Source organism: Canis lupus, chromosome 9 (genome assembly GCF_048164855.1).
Source record: "Canis lupus baileyi chromosome 9, mCanLup2.hap1, whole genome shotgun sequence".
In the NCBI taxonomy this organism is placed as follows: Eukaryota; Metazoa; Chordata; class Mammalia; order Carnivora; family Canidae; genus Canis; species Canis lupus.
In genome coordinates this window covers 71,259,557-71,278,912 of record NC_132846.1, presented here as the reverse complement: position 1 = coordinate 71,278,912, position 19,356 = coordinate 71,259,557, and the positions used below count along the sequence as shown (strand labels likewise).

Here is a 19,356-nt window from a genome sequence, read left to right as displayed (position 1 = left end):
AAAAACAGAACCACCATACAATCCAGCAATCCCACTCTGGGTATATATCAAAAGCCAATGAATTCAGTATCTCAAAGAGTTTTCCACATTTTCATGTTCATTGCAGCATTATTCAGATAGCCAGCATATGAGATCTACTTAAGTGTCCATGAAAGGATTAATGGGTAAAGAAAATGGGATATATATACACAATGAAATATTATTCAGCCATAGAAAAGGAGGTGATTCTCTCATTTGTGACAATGTGGATGAACCTGGAGGACATCATGCTAAGTGAAATAAGCCAGGCACAGAAATGAATACTGCATGACCTCATCTATACGTGGAACCTGAAAAAGTTCAAGTCATAGAGACAGAATAGAATGGTAGTTGCCAGGGGCTGGGAATGAGGGAAATAGGGATGGTGGTCAAAGTTTACAAAGTTTCAGTTGTGCAGGATGAGTAAGGCCTAAAGCTTAGATGTACAGCGGGGCAACTTGACTACAGTTAATAATACTCTATTGTATACTCGAAATGTGCTAAAAGAGTAGATATTTCTTTTTAGAAGGGGGAGGGACAGAGAGAGAGGGAGAGAATCTTTTTTAAAATAAATTTATATTTTATTGGTGTTCAATTTGCCAACATATAGAATAACACCCAGTGCTCATCCTATCAAGTGCCCCCCTCAGTGCCCGTCACCCAGTCACCCCCATCCCCCGCCCACCTCCCCTTCCAGCACCCCTAGTTCATTTCCCAGAGTTAGGAGTCTCTCATGTTCTGTCTCCCTTTCTGGTATTTCCCACTCATTTTTTATTCTTTCCCTTTTATTCCCTTTCACTATTTTTTATATTCCTCAAATGAATGAGACCATATAATGTTTGTCCTTCTCCAATTAACTTATTTCATTCAGCATAATACCCTCCAGTTCCATCCATGTTGAAGCAAATAGTGGGTATTTGTCGTTTCTAATAGCTGAGGAATATTCCATTGTATACATGAACCACATCTTCTTTATCCATTCATCTTTCGATGGACACCGAGGCTCCTTCCACAGTTTGGCTACAGTGGACATTGCTGCTATAAACATTGGGGTGCAGGTGTCCTGCCGTTTCACTGCATCTGTATCTTTGGGGTAAATCCCCAGCAAGGCAATTGCTGGGTCATAGGACAGATCTATTTTAAACTCTTTGAGGAACCTCCACACATTTTTCCAGAGTGGCTGCGCCAGTTCACATTCCCACCAACAGTGCAAGAGGGTTCCCCTTTCGCCACATCCTCTCCAACATTTGTGGTTTCCTGCCTTGTTAATTTTAGAGAGGGAAAGAATCTTAAGCAGACTCCTTTATTTATGGACAGATCTGAGGCTTGATCTCACAACCCTGAGATCATGACCTGAGCCAAAATCAAGAGTCGGACACTTAACCAACTGAGCCACCCAGAGGCCCCTAAAGGAGTAGGTCCTATATGTTCTCATTCATCACACACACACACACACACACACACACACACACACACACACACACAGCTATATGAGGTGGTGGATATGTTAATTAGCTTGATTGTAGTGATCCTCCCACAATGCACACGTGTATTAAAACATCACATCATCCACTGTGATATGTACAATTCTTATTCGTCAATTATACCTCCCTAAAGCTGGAAAAAAGTTTTAAAAAATCTTAAGACTAATTAAGACCTTTAAAAAGTATTAATGAGATATTTAAAAAAATTTTATGCTAAGCCTTGAAATCTGTATTTTATACTGACAGCACATCTCATTTTGGACCAGTTTCAAGCAGCTTGTGGCACCTGAGCTGGACAGCACACAGCTAGAGAATGACCGTGGGGAGAATGGCTAAGAAAGTGTGGAGGACAAGATCACTGGAGGCATGGAGGTTCAAGAATGGAGAGGTCATCTCTGTAGATAGTTAAATCACCAAGATTTAGGACAGGAGCGGTTAGGACAAGTGACAATGAGCCAGGAGTGGAAATCTTCTAGGAACAAGTAAGAGGGATTAGCAGACAGTTGCAACCAGGAGCTGGAGAGTTTGGGGAAGGTGGGAGGGGTGGTAATCTGGAAGGAAACATGAGGAGCAAGGGTGGTGCCATAGAGGGCTGGGCTCCAGCCAGAGCAAGACTATGGAGAAGACTTAGAAGAGAGAGATTCTCTTGCTCATGGTGTATATTAAGGTGTAGGGGGCACAGTAAAGGCCTTTGGTAGTCGAGGAGGGATAGAGGATGGGGCTGGATTCCAAGATGGGCAGAGCCTTATGGGGATTAGGGTCCCTAGGGATGGTCCAAAAGCCTGGGCAGTTTTGCTCCATGAGGAGAACAGAACTGAACAGTTAACAATGCTCTTTTGACCTGACTTACAGCCTTTTCCCATTTCCATGGTATAAATACTCCTACGATGGCTCATTTTAAGCTACCAATGGTTTAACAACCAGAATGCAGAATGTCAGAAAATGGAGCAATCAGCTCTCCCAACAGTACACGCTGTTCCCAGAAGTGGAGCACTAGGTACGGGGGATTTTGGGAGAGGCCCTGGTTGTCTCCAGAGAAGACATGGTGGGATGTGAGAGTAGGGGGCAGAAGTAGAGGAGGTCTTACAAGAATGAGAAGTCTAGCCCCCATTAAACTCTGTCATGGAGCATGGAGAAATGGGTGGCATATTGAAAGGACTTCCAATATGGATTTTTCTGTATCTTTGTGATGAGTCACCCAGATTCTTCTTCCAGGAAGGACCTGTCACCCCAGCTGCTGGGAGTGCCTTCAGCTGTCAGCCCCTTCAAGGATTGCTCAGCTGCAAAGAGCCACCTCATCCAAAGTCATGACCGTTCCACCAGGCAGCTCCCTTCAGTGATATATCAATGCAGGGGCAAAGAGATCAGCCAACTCCACCCAACTGAGGACACTGCTCATGGGTCATTCCAGCTCAGGCATTCCCTGTGGGAGCTATCACCATGTCTGTGTCAAAGTCTTCCTTCTTTCTCTGACCTGGCCTCCCCCACCTCCCTTCCACAGGTATTGATCCAAGGGCCAGTCCTTAATAAATACCCCATTGCTCACTAACTCCATTTCAGACTCTGTTTCTGGAAGGACCCAACTTGCAATGCTCTCTGCCATGGAGACAATTTCTTTAGGATCTCAGCCAGTTCAATCGAGTGGAAAGCTGCCTTGTTTAAATTTGCCTCTCTTTGATAACTGGGGGGGGGGGGGGCTGAATTTTTTTTTTTTTTAACAAGCATTGGCTGAATTACTTCCTGTGTGGATTGCCTTCTTAAATTACTTCCTTTGCCTGTTTTTCTATTGAAGTGTTTGTCTTTTTCTCGTTGGTAAGAGTGCGTATATGTATTACCGTCATAAAGATACCAATCTTTGCTTTTTGTGTATGGTTCAAGAAATGTTCTCAGGTTTTCCAGTCTGTGGTGTGTGTTTCTTTTGTGGTTGAGAGCACACACGCAGTCACACTGCCCTATCGCTTCCTAACTGTGTGACTTTGGGTACATTCCTTCCCCTACAAGAGCCTTTATTTTTCATCTGTAATTGGAAGTCGAGTTAACACTTTGTAGGCTTGTTACGGGGATCGGATGATTTAATAAAGTGCTTACAACAGTTCCTGGAGTACAGTGAATATGAGATAATTATCTGCTTTTTAAAAATTGGTATCTGTATTATTTTTTCTTATCGGCCACACAGAGGTTATATATACTTCAGGTACTCATAGCCAGCTTTCGTGGGTTTTGCTTTTGGAGTCATATTCAGGAAAAACTTCTTTCTTTTAAGATTCTGTAAATATTTACCACTATTTTCATTTAGTACTTTTATATATATATATTTCTCCTACATCTATATAGAATCCAGAGTTTATTTGGACGTGAGGTTTGCATGTTTCTTGAATGCCCAATATTACTTTAGGAACTCTATCAGTCAGCATTCTCCAGTGGAGTGGAACCAAATAGGATATTCACGTATATAAAGGGAGATTTACTATGAAGAATTGGTTCACACAGTTTTGGAGGCTGAGAAATCCCATGGTCTGCTGTCTGCAAGCTGGACACCCGGGAGAGCTGAAGGTGAAGTTCTGAAGGCCTGAGAGCCAGGGAAGCCAGTGGTACGAATCCCAGTCTGAGGGCGGGAGAAGATGAGGTGAGATGTCTCAGCTCAGAGAGGCAAGAGAAAAGGGAAAAATTCTTCCTTCTTCCACCTTTTGTTCTATTCAGGGCCTCGGTGGATCGGATGGTGGGCACCTACATAAGAGAGAGCAATTTACTATACTGAGTTCACTGATTCAAATACTAATCTTACTCACAAACACTCTCTCAGACACACTCAGAAATAACGTTTAATCTGGGCACCCCATGGCCATAAAATTCACCTTCACCAGTCTACCCTTTGTCAAACTGGCACCATCTGAATCTCCTAAACCATACTTATCTCCGAACAAACATGAACAAGGTCATAATTCCGCCGACACGTTACAGCTATCCTGTGTACAACGGAAAACATGCTGACTCCATCCCCAGATGAGGAGGTAATATCCTTGAGTGATATTTGCTCTTCTCCTTGGTTTTCTGTAACATAAATACCGTGATGTAAAATGAACAATTCTTTTTTTAAAGATTTTATTTATTTATTCATGAGAGGCACATAGAGAGAGGCAGAGACACAGGCAGAGGGGGAAACAAGCTTCTCGCAGGGAGCCTGATGTGGGACTTGATCCTGGGATTCCGGGATCACATCCTGAACTGAAGGCAGACCCTCAACCCCTGAGACACCCAGGCATCCCTAAAATGAGCAATTCTTAAATACTAGGATACAGAGTCATTATATCTTAAGTAACATGATAAAGGAATAAGAGAGGAAAGAAAACACACACATACACACACATTCATAGCAAAATAAGAAGGAAATACATGATGATTATAGTCCCTGTCCCTGTAACTGGTCGTGTGGTCATGGCTGGTATTCGTAACGCCTTACTTCTACTACCCATTCTTATTCCCTTAGTCTTAAGTAAGCATCTTAGCTGGTCATGTTTCTTTATATGGTGGGGTGACCCCAACCTTCATTCCTGAAGAGTCTGGGCCACTGGTAGTCTTGCCTGGATTGGCTTGTTGCAGTTTTCTGACTGTGGGCCATGGTAACACTAAGAGACGCCCTTAGTATGTCTGCATCCCATACCCTACCTCCACTGTGGAGGAGTAGCCTAATTTCCCCTTGAGGTCAGGATCAATTGCCCCATCCAACACCATAACTGCCTTCTTTGCCTGTTGTTTCCAAGGCACGAGGAGCCCAAAGTTCCTGGGTGCCAACCCAACTTCCGGGTCAGTGGAGTCATTGTGTGTCTTGGTGGAAACATTCTTCCTTCTGGAAGTAAGATCTCTAGGCCAGCAGAACATAAAGTTGAGGGAACAGGAGGCAAACATTTGCTCACGGGTCACTAGGGATAATAGTGAGTGGTGCCACTCCCATTTCCACACCTTAATTCCTGGACCTTCGAGTCCTGGCTATCGGAGAAATCACGCCATGTCTTGGATGTTGTCCAGAGCATATGCAACCTTCTGGAGAACCTTGCTCCAGCCCTGCATGGTACTGCCACCTAGCTGCACCATAACTAATGCTTCAAAGGGCCATTTGACCCCACTCTCAAGTCAGCTGCCCCAGGACAGTGTGGGGACATGGAAGGACCAGTGGGTTCCAGGAACACAGGCCCACTGCTGCACTTCTTTGCTAAGAAGTGAGTTCCTTGACCAGAAGCGATGATGCGTGAAGCAACTTGACAGTGGATAAGGCATTTTGTAAGCCCATAGGTGGTAGTTTTGGCAGAAGGAGGGTGTGCGAAGAAGGAAAATCCATACCCAGAGTAAACATCTTTTCCAGTAAGAATAAGACTTTGCCTCTTCCACAGGGAAAATGGTCTAGTGTAATCAACCCGCCACCAGGTAGCAGCTGGTTGATCATCCCAGGAAATGGCGCCATATGAATGGCTCAATGTTGGTCTCTGTTGCTGGTAGATTGGGCACTCTGCCAGACGGTAGCCAGATCAGCTTTGGTGAGGGCAAGTCCGTGCTGCTAAGCCCACGCATAACCTCCATCCCTGCCACCATGGCCACCTTGTTCACAAGCCTGTTGGGGCACGACAGGGGTGGCTGGGGAAAGGGGCCATCATTTCATTATTAAAATCTACCTACTTGATTATTAAAATGCTCCTCTGCTGAGGCCATCCTTTGGTGAGGATCCAAGTCCCTGACCATCAAGCCAAACCATTGTCTCCCAGCCCATGAACTGGGATATAATTGTATGTCTGGACATTTCTACGTCCAAGCAAAGTGAACGATTAGGTTACTGCTCAACATTCTGTCCCCGGGAGGATTTCCTTCCCCACAGCTCTTCAGGATGTCCCAGAGAGAGGCTGTAGTTCTGCAGCTGTCCCCTTTCTGGGGGTGCCAGTAGATTGTGCAGAAGCGTCTATAAACCAGCCCCAAGTCTTCTCTTCCCCTGTGAACTGATTGTTTGGATCTCCAAGTAATGTCAGGGGTACAAGTTGGGAGAGGAGGCAGTGTGGCAGGGTGGGGACCATGGATATTTGGCCATTTCCTCAGGTAACTTCCTTGTGGCTTCAGGCTCTGCTCCGACCTGCTCACATACCTATTATTTCCATCTGATGATAGAGTGCTGCAGTCCATGGCTCGGTGGGTCAGATAACACCCAGCTCACGGTGGATGACTCAGGGCACATGGTGGCCCATGGGCAAGTGTTCAGTCGCTACTAAGACCCAATAGCAGGCCAGGATCGGTTGCTGCAGAAGAATAGTTATCTGTGGATGATGGCAGACCCTTGCTCCAAAATCCTAAGGGCCAGTGCTTCGATTCTCCTCTAGGGGCCTGCCAAGGGCTCCAAAGAGCATCCCTATCTGTCACTGATGCGTCAGGCACCTTTGAATTTGCTGGATCACGTGGCCCAAAAGGCAGAGCAGCTGGCACAGCAGCGTGGGCCTTTGCAGAGCCTTCTCTTGCTCTGGGCACCACTCAAAACTAGCAGCTTTTTGGGTGACTCTGTGAATGGGCCAGAGCAACACACCCAAATGAGGACTACGTTGTCTCCAAGATGCAAAGCAGCCTACTGGGCATTGTGCCTCTTTCTCGGTTGTAGGAGGGATCAGATGCAACCACTTACCCTTTACCTTCTTTAAAAAAAATTTTTTTTAATTGGAGTTCAATTTGCCAACATATAGCATAACACCCAGTGCTCATCCCATCAAGTGCCCCCCTCAGTGCCTGTCACCCAGTCACCCCCATCCCCTACCCACCTCCCTTTCCACCACCACTGGGCTTCTAGAAATTTCACTGAGGTAGAAGCTTCCTGAGAGTTGGATTTCCCACTCTCGGACATCTTACCTATAACTCTAGAGGAGTTGTTGCTCTTTGCTCAATAGGTCCAATCCGTAAATGTCATCGATAAAATGGAATAGTGTGACATCCTATGGAAGGGATAAGTAGTCAGGATCCCTGTGAACTAAATTATGACATAGAATGAGGGAGCCGATACATCCCTGAGGAAGGGGCCGTGAAGGTGCATGGCTGGCTTCGGGAGCTGAAAGCAGCTGGATTCTGCTGGATCTTATGCATAGGGATGGAGAAAAGTGCATCTCCCAGGCCAAGAGCTCATTCCAGGTGTCAGTGGATGTGTTAACTTGCTCAAGCAATGAAAGTACATCTGGTGCAGTGGCTGCAACAGGAGTCATGAACTGGTTAAGCCAATGATAATTAACTGTCATTCTCAGGATCCATCTGTCCTGGGCACCTGGGTGGCTCAGTGGGTTAAGTGGCCGACTCTTGATTTCAGCTCAGGTTGGGATCTCAGGGTCCTGGGATCGAGCCCCATGTTGGGCTCTATGCTCAGAGGGGAGTCTGCTTGAGATCCTCTCTCTCCTTCTGCCTCTGCCCCTCTCTCCCTCAAATAAATAAATAAATAAATATTAAAAAAAAGGATTCATCTGTCTTTGCAACAGGCCAAATAGGTGAAGTGAGTGGGGAAGTGATGGGAGTCACCACTCTGCATCTTTCAAGGCTTTGCTGGTGGCACTCATCTCTGCATCCCTCCAGAGATGTGATATTGCTTTTGGTATACTATTTTCCCAAGTAGCTGTGGTCCTGGGGCTTCCACTTGGTCTTTCCCACCATGCTAGCCCTTGTAGACAGATCATGGGCCACTGGCAGGGGAGGGGGACGTCTTCCTGCTACCAAGTGTATCAATTCCAATGGTGCCATCTGGAAATGGGGAAAGAAACACAAGGTGGGCTTGGGGCCTCTCTGGACCCACTGTGGGACACGCTTGAGCTAAAAGTGCGTGGACTGCCTGACCTGCTCTGACTGGTGAGCCACAGTGACATTTTGGGTCTCCTGGAATCAGTATTCAGAGCCCGGATCCAGCAGTCCTCCGAAGATCTGATATTCCCACCCCCACTGCCTCCTTGGTGTATAGTTACCCTGGGAAAAACCCTTTGGGGCCCTTTGTCCCTTTGAGGAAGTCTGGGAGAAAGATCGACAGGATACATTTTCAGCAGTGTGCTGGGGCTTTCCTCAAGGGGCCCTGGCCCCCACTTGCTTCAAGGGGTCCTGAGTCTATAAACCAGCTCAAGACCGGGGCTTGATTGACGGGCTGTGACTTTCTGTTTTTATGATTCAGGTCAGACCTTTGTTCACTTAGAAATTTTCTGCTTATACAGACCCAGTAAGAATGTAGTAGGCTCCATTTCACTTCCAGGAACGTCATGATCTTTTAGCCAACAGCCTGGGTCTGCCGGAGTCAGACTGTTCTCATCGCTGCTTTGACGCTGCTGTCTGCTGCGGTAAGCACGCCCACCTGGTCTCTGGCAGCTGTGTGCCGCCACTTGGTCCCCGCCAACCTGGGTTCCCATCACTCCCACGGCAGTTATGTTTCCTTGATAAGTGACCAAAGTTCCCCCTGGGAGGGCTGGCCCACAGACAAGGACAATCACAGGGCTCTGTAAGGATGCAGGGGCTCCCCTAACCAATTCATTCCTCAAAGTATTAGTGAGAGGTGTGACTTCTGGACACTCCCAGTGGGGGCGAGTAGATCTTAAATGATCAATCCATTCCAACTGCCCCATCTTTCGGGACCTTTGAGCCCTTTCCGCACATTAGAGCAAAGCACAGTCTGGTTTACCCACACTGGGCCACTTTCGGGCTTGTGTTTCAGCCCCTTAATCAGCCAAGGCACGGGAGCCCCTCCTAACATCCCCGGCTGCAACATTAAATGCAAAAGCTCTGCTTAGTGAACACATGTCAGAATATTGGGCTTGACCAACTTTTTGTTCCTTTCCCCGTATCCCACACCCTTAGGGTCCATTCCCACACGTGTTCCCCATATTTCCATCTGTACAAATTAGAAAATTCAGGCAGTTGTCTTGGGATGTAACACACCTCCTTGTGAATCACATTTTAAATCTCACCTGGGGGAGCTAGAGCTTAGTTGAAAGTCAAGAAGCAAAGATGGGGGGTTGGGGAGGTGGCTCCTGAGAATCAGCATGGTCCTGCATGACACCTGCTGAGGGGGGATGGTTACGACATTCTCGGACAATACAGGGCTCATCCCCCCAGATGGAGGTGGAGAGTCCCATACATCTTTGGGTGGAGAGGCGATACCATTGTTGGTTGGGGAGACCCTTTCCACTGGTACAGAAAACTCATCAGAATCTAGGGGCTCGGGGATGCCTGGGTGGCTCAGCGGTTTAGTGCCTGCCTTCGGCCTGGGGCATGATCCTGGAGTCCTGGGTCAGGTCCCATGTTGGGCTCCCTGCATGGAGCCTGCTTCTCCCTCTGCCTATGTCTCTGCCTCTCTCTGTGTGTCTCTCATGAATGAATAAATACAATCTTAAAAAAAAAAAGAATCTAGGGGCTCACTGTGCCCAGCTGCATCAGTGCCCATGCACAATGGGGAGAGCGCTCCATCCACTACACCGAGTCCACGGATTCAAGTGCTAATCTCATCCCGAAACACCCTCTTGGATGCACCCAGAAATAATTTTAATGTGGCCAGTCAAGTTGACGTGAAAGTAACCATCACAGGACCTGGTCCTGATTTTATTTAGTTTTACATAAGCCTTTTACCTGAGGACCCTTTTACAGCTACAGAATTATTATGAAGATAGCACAGAGAGTTCCTATACGCTCCACAGGGCGTCCCTGGCTGTTGTGATATGGTGCACTTGTCACAATTATTGAATCTCTACTGCCATACTCTTATCGACCAAATTCCATACGTGATTCAGATTCCCTTAGTTGTTCCCTATTGTCCTTCTGCTCCAAGAATCACATTACATTTAGCCCTCACATCTCCGTAGGCTCTTCTTGGCTGTGACAGTTTTTTAGATTTTCCTTGTTTTTATGACCTTGACATTTTGAGAACTACTCGTTGAATGTTTTCTAAGATGTCCCCCGACTGGGTTTTGTCTGATGTCTTTCTTGTGATTACGCTGGGGTTATGGGATTTTGGGGAGGAGAGCACAGAAGTCAAGTTTTACTTTCATCACATCATTTCAAGGGACGTCCTATCAACATGATGCATCACTGTCGATGCTGACCTTGGGCCCTTGGCTGAGATGACGTGTGTCAGGTTTCTCCTGACAAAAACTACATTACCTCCCTGCATCCACACTGTTATCTTTGGAAGGAAGTCACTTGCCGCCCCCATTTGAGTGGGAAGTCGTGCTCCTTGAGGGTGGGGTATCTGCCAAATTATTGTATTCAAAATACAAATTATTTTGAATTTTTCTGCATGGGAGATTTGTCTCTTTTGTCACATTTATTTATTCGATCATCAATAGCAATATGAACTCTGGATTATTTATTTATTTATTTATTTACTTACTTCTTTATTTTTTGAACTCTGCATTTTACGGTCAGCCTCTGTGTTCTGAGAGGACAACCCTGCCCCTCTGCCAGCCCATTGGCCTGGCCTCTAAACCCCTCAGCAGCGTGGCCTGACCCTCTACAGGAGGTGCTTCCCCTCCGCAAAGCTGCTGCTGAGGAGACTTACCCCAGGGCAGAACCTGCATGAGGAAAGAGGAGCCAGGAGACGCAGATGCAGAAGAGAAAAAGAAAGAGCCAGAAGAAATCCTGGGTCTTGGGGCACCCAGATCTTGGACTGCTCTGTCATTGACCTAAGACATTTTCTTTTTGTTTAAAGTGATTTTAATCTGAGTTTCTGTCACTGGCAACTAACTATCTGCTGGACAAGACTCTGTTATGGTGTGTGTCTTAATCTGCTCAGTCTGCTGTAACAAAACACTACAGACTGGCTGACTTCAACGACAGAATTTGATTTTCTCACCATCTGGAGGCCAGAAGTCTGAGACTGAGGTGCTGACAGGGAGGGTTTCTGGAGAGAACACTCTTCCTGGCTTGGAGACACTGCCCTCCTGCTGTGTCCTTACCTTTCTCTATGTGTGTGTGCATGAAGAAAGAGATCTCTGGTGTTTTTTCTTTTTTTTTTTTAGAAGGACACCAACCTTATAGGATTAGGGCTCCACCCTATGACCTCATTTTTCTCTAAAGGCCCAAACTCCAAATATAGTCACAGTGGGGGTTTGGGATTCAACATATGAATTTTGGGGGGGACACAAGTTAATTCATAACAGGCTGAGTTGTGTCCTCCATCCTAGATTCATGTGCTAAAGTCCTAACCCCCAGCATCTCAGGATGTGATCTTATTGCAAATAAGGTCTCTACAGACATATGTAAGTTAAGAGGGGGTCACAATGGTGGGTGCTACTGTAATACGACCAGTGTCTACCAGCACACAGATACCCACTCAGAGAGGATGCCACATGCAGACTGCATGGAGCTGCCACAAGCCAAACAACTACTAGACGCTGGGAGGGAGGCCTGGAGGCGGCCCTGCCTGCACCTGGATTTAGGAGTTCCCACCCCCAGACCTCTGAGGCAATACATCATTATTGGAAGCCACGGTGCTAGTTTGCTGGTGCTGCCATCACAGAATACCATTGACCACGTGGCTGAAGCAACATTTGTTTTCCCACAGTCCCAGAGGCTAATGGTCTGGGATTGATCAAGGCGCTGGCAGGGCTGGTGCCTCCCAAGGCCTCTCTCTTTGGCTTGCAGAGGGCTGTGTCTCTGTGTGTGTCAGATCTCGTCTTCCTAAAGGGACCCCAGTCCTGTTGGATCGGGGCCCACCTACGTGACCTCATTCAGCCTTGCTCACCTCTTTATAGGCCCCATCTCCAGAAAGAGTCACCGTCTGAGGTCCTAGGGGCCGGGGGGGGGGGGGCGCTGTTCAGCCCCTAACAGCACTCAGTTTGTGGTGCTTGTCATGGCAGCTCTGCATAGTCTCTAATTTATTTGTCTCTAAATGGTCGCTTGTCTCAGCTCTGCCCACGTCCAGCAGTGTGCTCTGGACCCTGCCACACAGCAGCGTCTCCCGGGCTGGCCCCTCCGGGGACACCCGCACCGTCCCATTCCTGCTGAGTCATCCCCTGGGCCCTGCCATGCAACGTGCTTTGCTGAGTGCCTGCGGAGCCAGCGGTGAGCACAGCAGACCCATCGCTGCCAGGGCAGGGCCCACAGTCGAACACGCGAAGAGCAGATGGCAAAGAGCGTGGTGGGCTGTGCACCAGTGGGCGCTGTGTAGGGCTGACACCCAGCCATGCTCCTTCTGCATCCGAGCCCCACAACCATCCAGGGGTGTCCCTTCCTAATTGGCACAGCGACTTTTTGCAGGCCAGCTGAGGAGGGGTCGGGGGCAGGCATTCTGGAAGCTGAGGGATGCTCCCCAGGAGTGGCCACTGGGTGAAAGATGGGGAGGACCAAAATCTCACGGTAACTTTGCATGGAAAGGACAAATCATAGCCAGCATGTGTGCAAAGTTGTCCAGCCCCTGGTTTGCATGTTGGCTTGGCCAGAGGGGTCTGCTTTGAGCCCGGGAAGAGCTTGATTAGCTTCCTGCTAGGGGAGGCCCTCCACTCACACTCTCTCCCTGGACCCTGTCCCCAGCCAGTCTTGTTTCACTGAGGTACCTCTGTGCACCGAGGTGCCCTGACCCCTGAACTAGGCTTTTCTCCAGAGGCAGCTCCACTTCCCCAAACCACCCTTGGGTTCCTGGGACCTGGAGACATGCATCTATCAAGCTGTGCCACCAGCCTACCTTGGGATGAATGAACCTTGAGGCTGAGAGGCCGTGACCTCCAGCCCCTGTGAGGCTGGCACTGGCCAGACTGTGGGTAGACAGGGCCCTGCTCTAGAACATAGGAAGGAAGTGCCTCCTCAGGAAAACCTCTCTGGAAGGTTAAGCCATTGGACACCCTCCGCCCCTCCATGAGAAGAGTTGGGGGCTGCTGGGGGCCACAGACTCCCCAGAACTGGATGCTTCTCTCTGCACCAGCCCTTACTGGTATGCCCAGCCCCTCCCCCTTGCCTTCCCAGGGAAGACCCAGAAGAGAGAAAGGCAAGGAGCCTCTCCCCTTTCCCGTCTAGGCAAGAACCTCTTAAAGTTTCATTCATGGCCCTGCTGCATCCCGGCTGCCTGGTCCTTCCCACCGTAATATCACACTTACTTAACTCATCAGAAAACCAGCAAACAAGATCAAGATTCTTCTTATTGTGTGTGTGTGTGGCGGGGGGGGGGGGGGGGGCGGAGAGGAGTAGCATAGCTCATACAACACTCACATCAAAAGACCTTAGAAACAAAACAAAACAAAACAAAAAAAAAACAAAAGACCTTAGAACTCTCTAGACCCACACCATCCAACAGAAGTAGAATGAGAGCCGCATATGTAACTTAAAATGTTCTAGTAGCCACATTGACAAAGTAAAAAGAAACAGGTGAATTAATCTTAATATATCTTTGATTCGACCCAATACACCCCAAACATCATTTTAACATGCAATTGATACAAAACGTACTAAGAGAAATTCTGCATCCCCCGCCCCTCGCCCCCCCAAAGTCTACACTCCAGAGTGTATCTTGCATTTACAATGTGGCTCAGCTCAGACTGGCTCAGTAGCAGCCTGAGGACAGTGTAGCTCTGGGCTGTCCTGGGAGAGGGGCTCACTAACATCCCCAGGAGGCAGTGGGCGGCCAACCCGAAACTAGAATCAATCTTTCTCAGCCCCAAAAAGTGGCGCCTGGGGATCCCCGGCATCTTCTCACGGACTTGTTCAAAGAGTGAGAAGGAAATGTGGTGGCGTGTGAGACTACCTGTGGGGCCACCTGGCTGAGCCGACCTGCTCCCTCGGCCCCTCCCCCTCCCCGCCCCTCTGGGTTCCAGGGCAGCAGGGGCCGCCCCAGACACTGGGGAAGCTTCTGGCAAATACCAGCTGAGTCCCAGCTTCTGCGCCTCTGTGAGAGCCCCTGGCTGCCCCAGCTCCCCAGACAGAGGAATGTCTCCCACCTGTGACCCCAGACACCTTGCTCTGATTGGCTTTCATTTTCCTGGGTTCCTTCATCCCCTTGCCCCTCCCTCCCTCTCTCCCTCCTCTTCCTCCTCTCCTCTGGAGATAGTGAGCGAAGGCCCAATGACAAGGGGACCCAGTAGTGCTGGGCGCCTAGAGCCTCCGGAGCCGCCCTTGGAGGCAGCTAAGGAGGATGCCGCCAGCACCCAGTGGAGCCTTTCCTGGGGGCTGGGAGTCAGCTTTTCCTCCCTTGGCCATGGGAGCCCAGAGCACCGGCCGGCTGGCGTCCACCCAGCTCCTCGGAGGTGTGGGAGCCCAGCTTCCTTTGGGTTGCTGGCATTGTTTTGGTTGGGTACAATCACATTTTACTTGTTTAATTTTATACCCGAGGTGGGGGCTCAAGGACAGGTCCTGAAGAAAGAAATCCAATGACCGGATGAGCCTTCAAGAGGCAGGCAGAGCTGACCCACCGGGGTTCCTATGCCAGGCTGGGCCCTGGTGCCCAACGCGGGGCGGTGACTGCGGTAGGCACAGGAAGTAGCCCTGGGCTCTTGGTGCTAAAAATAATACAATAGAAACAATAAAATAAAATAAGAAATAATTAGAGGAAACCAAGCATGAGTTTCCCAGGCAGACAGCCTGGGCCTGGGAGGAGAACCCAGGAAAACCGCGTAAAGAACCAGCCGGACCCTGGAGACGCCTGTCGGCTACTCCAGGGCCGTGTGCCTGGGCACATGAGTTGACCCCTCTGAACCTCGGTCTCCTCCTCTGTGCAGTGAAGGCTCCACCTGCCCGCGTGGATTTAAGGACTGGCTGGGCTCCAGCGTTCTCGCCGGCAGAGCTCCCGGGACATTCCTGGAGAGTGGGCTCCGGGTGGGCGGGGATGGGGGGTGGTGGTGGGTGGTGGGGTGGTGGTGGGGGGTGGGTGGGGTGGAGGTGGGGGGGTGGGATTGGGGGTGGGTGGGTGGGGTGGAGTTCGGGGGTGTGGGTGTGGGGGTGTGGGGTGGGGGTGTGGGGGGTGTGGGGTGGTGGGTGGGATGGGTGGGGTGGGGGTGGTGGGGGTGTGAGGTGGTGGTGTGGGGTGGTGGGTGGGGTGGGGGTGTGGGGCCCGGCCTCTCAGCCTGGCAGCTCCGCCTCTGTCGCTTGCATCTTGTGGGGACCCACCTGCGCTGTTGGTGGGGGAAGAGGCCCTGGCTCCGGTGGGGGGACCTCGCCCATGGGACTGGCTGCAGGAGTCACAGGTGGCTCCGCCGTCCACGTGGGCATGGCCGTCCGCGGGGTCTCCGCAGGTAAGCCCATCTGTGCCCTCCCATTCCCTGGACCCTGAGCTGCCGGCGGGCAGGCCGGGAGAGGGGCAGCCGGCCTGGCCCCGGCCTGTCCCCTGGGCCCGGGCTGCTGTCCCCCCAGCGCTCCAGGCAGACCCCCGGGGGGCTGGGCAGGTTCCCTCTGCACCCGGTAGGTGGTCTTTCCCTAGTGTCACCCTGCAGGGCAGCGGGGACAGCGGGGACAGCGGGGTGGAGCTGTGGGGTCAGGGGGACCTCATCTCAATGAAGGCGGAGCTCAGGTGCGGGCTGCAGACTGGTGAGCCCAACACAGAGGCTTGTCTTCTTGTCCCCATATCCCAGTCTCCCCCCTCCCCGTCGGTGGTCTATAGCACCCCCGATATGCAGGACGTGCCTCCCTCACTCAAGTCCCCTTTCTGTTCTGTGCGTGTCTCCAGCCCTGGACGGAGCTGTTTTGAGGGGGGGTCCTCTGCTCCCACCAATGCCTCCACACCTCTCAGCTCCTCTCCATCCTCAGTCCTTGGTTCCTATCTACACTCACCCCTCGGGGGTCTCATCTGTATGGCAAGCGCACCCACATTGACATCTCCCATCCACCCCCAGCTGTTGATTCCTTGTGGCTGATGATGTCCCACATTTCACACCCCAAACCCAGCCCTGTCACCTCCTGCAGCCTCACCTCTCTGACAATGAAAGGCAATGGATAGCACCTCCACCCCTTCCAGTGCTCAGGCCCAAACCAGGGCTCCATTCCTTCCCCCTCTCCTCCCTCATGCCTCATGTGGAGGCCACCAGGAAACCCCCCTGGGTCTTCTTTCAAAACATATCCGCATCCGCATCTGATCTTCTCACCACCTCCCTGGCTGCCGCGTGGTCCAGCCGCTGTGGTCTCCGGTCTGGATCCTGGAGGCATCATACTCATTTCTTAATGGTCGGAGTGGTTGGTTCTGTTAAATTGCAAGTCAGCTCATGTGCCTTTGTACTCAGAGCCTTCAGTGGCTCCTCCCTTCACTCCAAGTAAAAACCAACACTTGATGGGACAAGCACTGGGTGTTAGACTGTGTGTTGGCGAATCAAACTTCAATAAAAACAAATGAAAAAAAAACAGTAAAAATCAAAATCCTTTAAACCACCTGAAAATCTCTGTCACCCTGGGCTCCAGCCACGCTGGCCACCAGCCCCTGGCCTGGCTCAGGGCTCCCACTGCCTGGCTATCATTGCTGTTCCTGCCAGTGCTGCCGCCTGCGAATCTGTGCTCCAACCTCAGCCTTGCAACCAGCCCCGTGCCGGCCCCTGTGCCCCTTCCCCAGCGCTGTTTTTGTTGTAGCACTCACTTAACCCGTCGGAGAGTTGGCAGGTTAATTATGGTTACGCTCTGTTGTCTGTGCTTCCGTGCAGGTGGGGTTCTTTATCTGCCTTGTTCACAGATGCAGCTCCAGCACCGGGAACCGTGCCTGGCACATAGCAGGCCCTCAATGAGTACTTGTTGACTGAAGAGTCACTCGTCTCGGGTAAATTTTAGGGATGCGGTCTGTGGGTGCGGGCCCCAGGGGTATGGTGGGTGGTTAACTCATGACCAGGTAAAGGGAAAAGATATCACTGACCCTCCCATTTGCTTGTTGGGCCGAGGCAGAGGACCATGTCAGGGAACGTTAGCAAAACCCAAAACATAAGAAGGGAATTTAAAAGGCCCAAAGCTGGGATGCCTGCGTGGCTCAGTGGTCCAGCATCTGCCTTTGGCCCAGGGCGTGATCCCCGGGTCCTAGGATCGAGTTCCACATCGGGTTCCCTGCAGGGAGCCTGCTTCTCCCTCTGCCTGTGTCTCTGCCTCTCTCTCTATGTTTCTCATGAATAAATAAATAAAATCTTAAAAAAAAAAAAAGACCCAAAGCTGGAACCATCGGCCCCAGTCAGGTGTGCCATGCAGAAGTAGGGCAGGCCCCAGAAGGTGGTTCACACACAAACTCACCTGGCCACGAGGAGAGGGACACCAGCCTCTCTGGGGGCACTGGGTCCAAGTTAAAACCAGGAATTGGTCCTACAGGCAAAACAGATATGGGGAACACAGGAACAACACTGTTCCCTCCATCCCGTTTGTCCATGTGGCAGGTGCAGAAGCAGAAGGAGATGTCCCGAGCGGTGGGAGAAGGGGGAAGAACAGAAGGGGAGCCCAGATCTGCAGGAAGAAGAAGTGGCAGGAGGAGGCTTCAGCTGCCCCTGGGAAATTCAAGGGAAATTCAGGAGCTGAGCATCAGCTAGGTCGGGGTAGGGGGTGGGGAGTCAATACACAGAGGGTCACTTTCCAATGAGGATGAATTTGGGCCACTAGAGAACTCTGCCTTGGGGCAGCCTCATCTATGAAAGAATATTCTAGAAGAGGAGAGAACCACAGGGTTCCCTCAGGGAAGAACAGAGGCGTAGCAGGCCATTGGCTCAGGGACTGTGAGGTCTAGAACTTTTCCTTGTAGGCTTTCTTGTTGTGGGTATATATGTATGTGTCACATTGTATGTGGGTGGAGGTGTGTTAAAGGGGAAATAAAAAGAGGTTGTGTGTGTTGTTTTTAAAAGATTTTATTTATTTATTCATGAGATACGAGAGAGAGAGAGGCAGAGACATAGGCAGAGGGAGAAGCAGGCTCCGTGCCGGGAGCCCGATGTGGGACTTGATCCCAGGATTCCGGGATCACGCCCTGAGCCAAAGGCAGACGCTCCACTGCTGACCCCACAGGCGTCCCCAAAAGAGTTTTTAGACACCAGAACTGTGAGGATAAAGGCTTCTCTAGCTGTATGAGCCACAGAAAATCTGACTCAGCCTTGCTTAAGTGAAAAGTGAATCTATTTGTTCACAAAACCTGGAAAAGCCTAGACCTGGCTTCAGGTACAGCTTGACTGGGGCTCCAGGGAGGTCAGCAGGGATCTCAGCTGGGCTTCTTTAGGTCACTTGACAGTGGCCCTGTAGCTTCAGAATCTTATAAACTGAAGCCCAGGGTCCTGTGCCCCTTCCTGACCAGTTGGAATGTTCTAGATTGTTGTCCCTGGGTCATCACCTCCTTTTAGTCCAGTGGCTTCACCACAGGCATGGCCAAGACAGAGTGGTATCCCTTAAGGGAAAGTGGGGTCCAGCTGCCGTGAGGACTCATATTGGGGCATAAAAGCAGCAGATACCCCCACCTCAGAGGACGAGGTGAAATCGGGCTTGAGGTACCACATGCAGTGGCAAAATCCCCGAGTTTAAAAGAAGGAGGGATGTTTTGGATCCTGTTTTCTGAGGGAAGCAGCCACATAAAGGTGGTTCACAGCTTGCTTCCTGGTTGGAGATTTTCTTCTGAGTTTTAAGCTCACAAGGTGTGAACTATGAACAACTGGCGTCTAGTCTCGGTGCTGATGAGCACAGGGGTTCCCTTCTCCTGGCTTCCTGTTTCCACCCAGGGGGTCCCTGGTCCCTCCCCTGCTCTGTGTAGGGCAGAGGGGAGACCCTGGCTTCCCTTGGGCTGAATCTGATATGGGGGCCTCTCCCTATTGTCTTGGCCACTCTGGGGAACTGAGGTTGGGTTAATTCCTGCTGTGGAAGTGCTCCTGAAACCACCTGGTTAGTGAAAGATGACTCAGCCCCAGCCCCCGCTGGGCTTCACCCCACATTCGGATCCTGATAGATGAGT

The 19,356-nt window shown here is 50.4% G+C and overlaps 1 long non-coding RNA gene across 2 annotated transcripts in view; it reads left to right on the top strand.

The window, feature by feature from the left end:
• LOC140640493 (uncharacterized) overlaps nucleotides 1-3,596 on the top strand; it is a 28,455-nt gene extending 24,859 nt beyond the window's left edge. The window contains exons 4-5 of one of the 2 annotated variants that reach the window (XR_012037248.1): nucleotides 1,749-2,499; nucleotides 2,718-3,596. This is a non-coding gene — a long non-coding RNA (uncharacterized lncRNA). Of the gene's footprint in view, nucleotides 1-1,748 lie in introns of both variants that reach the window. The other variant, XR_012037247.1, reaches the window with a different exon arrangement.
• The last annotated feature ends 15,760 nt before the right edge of the window (nucleotides 3,597-19,356 follow it).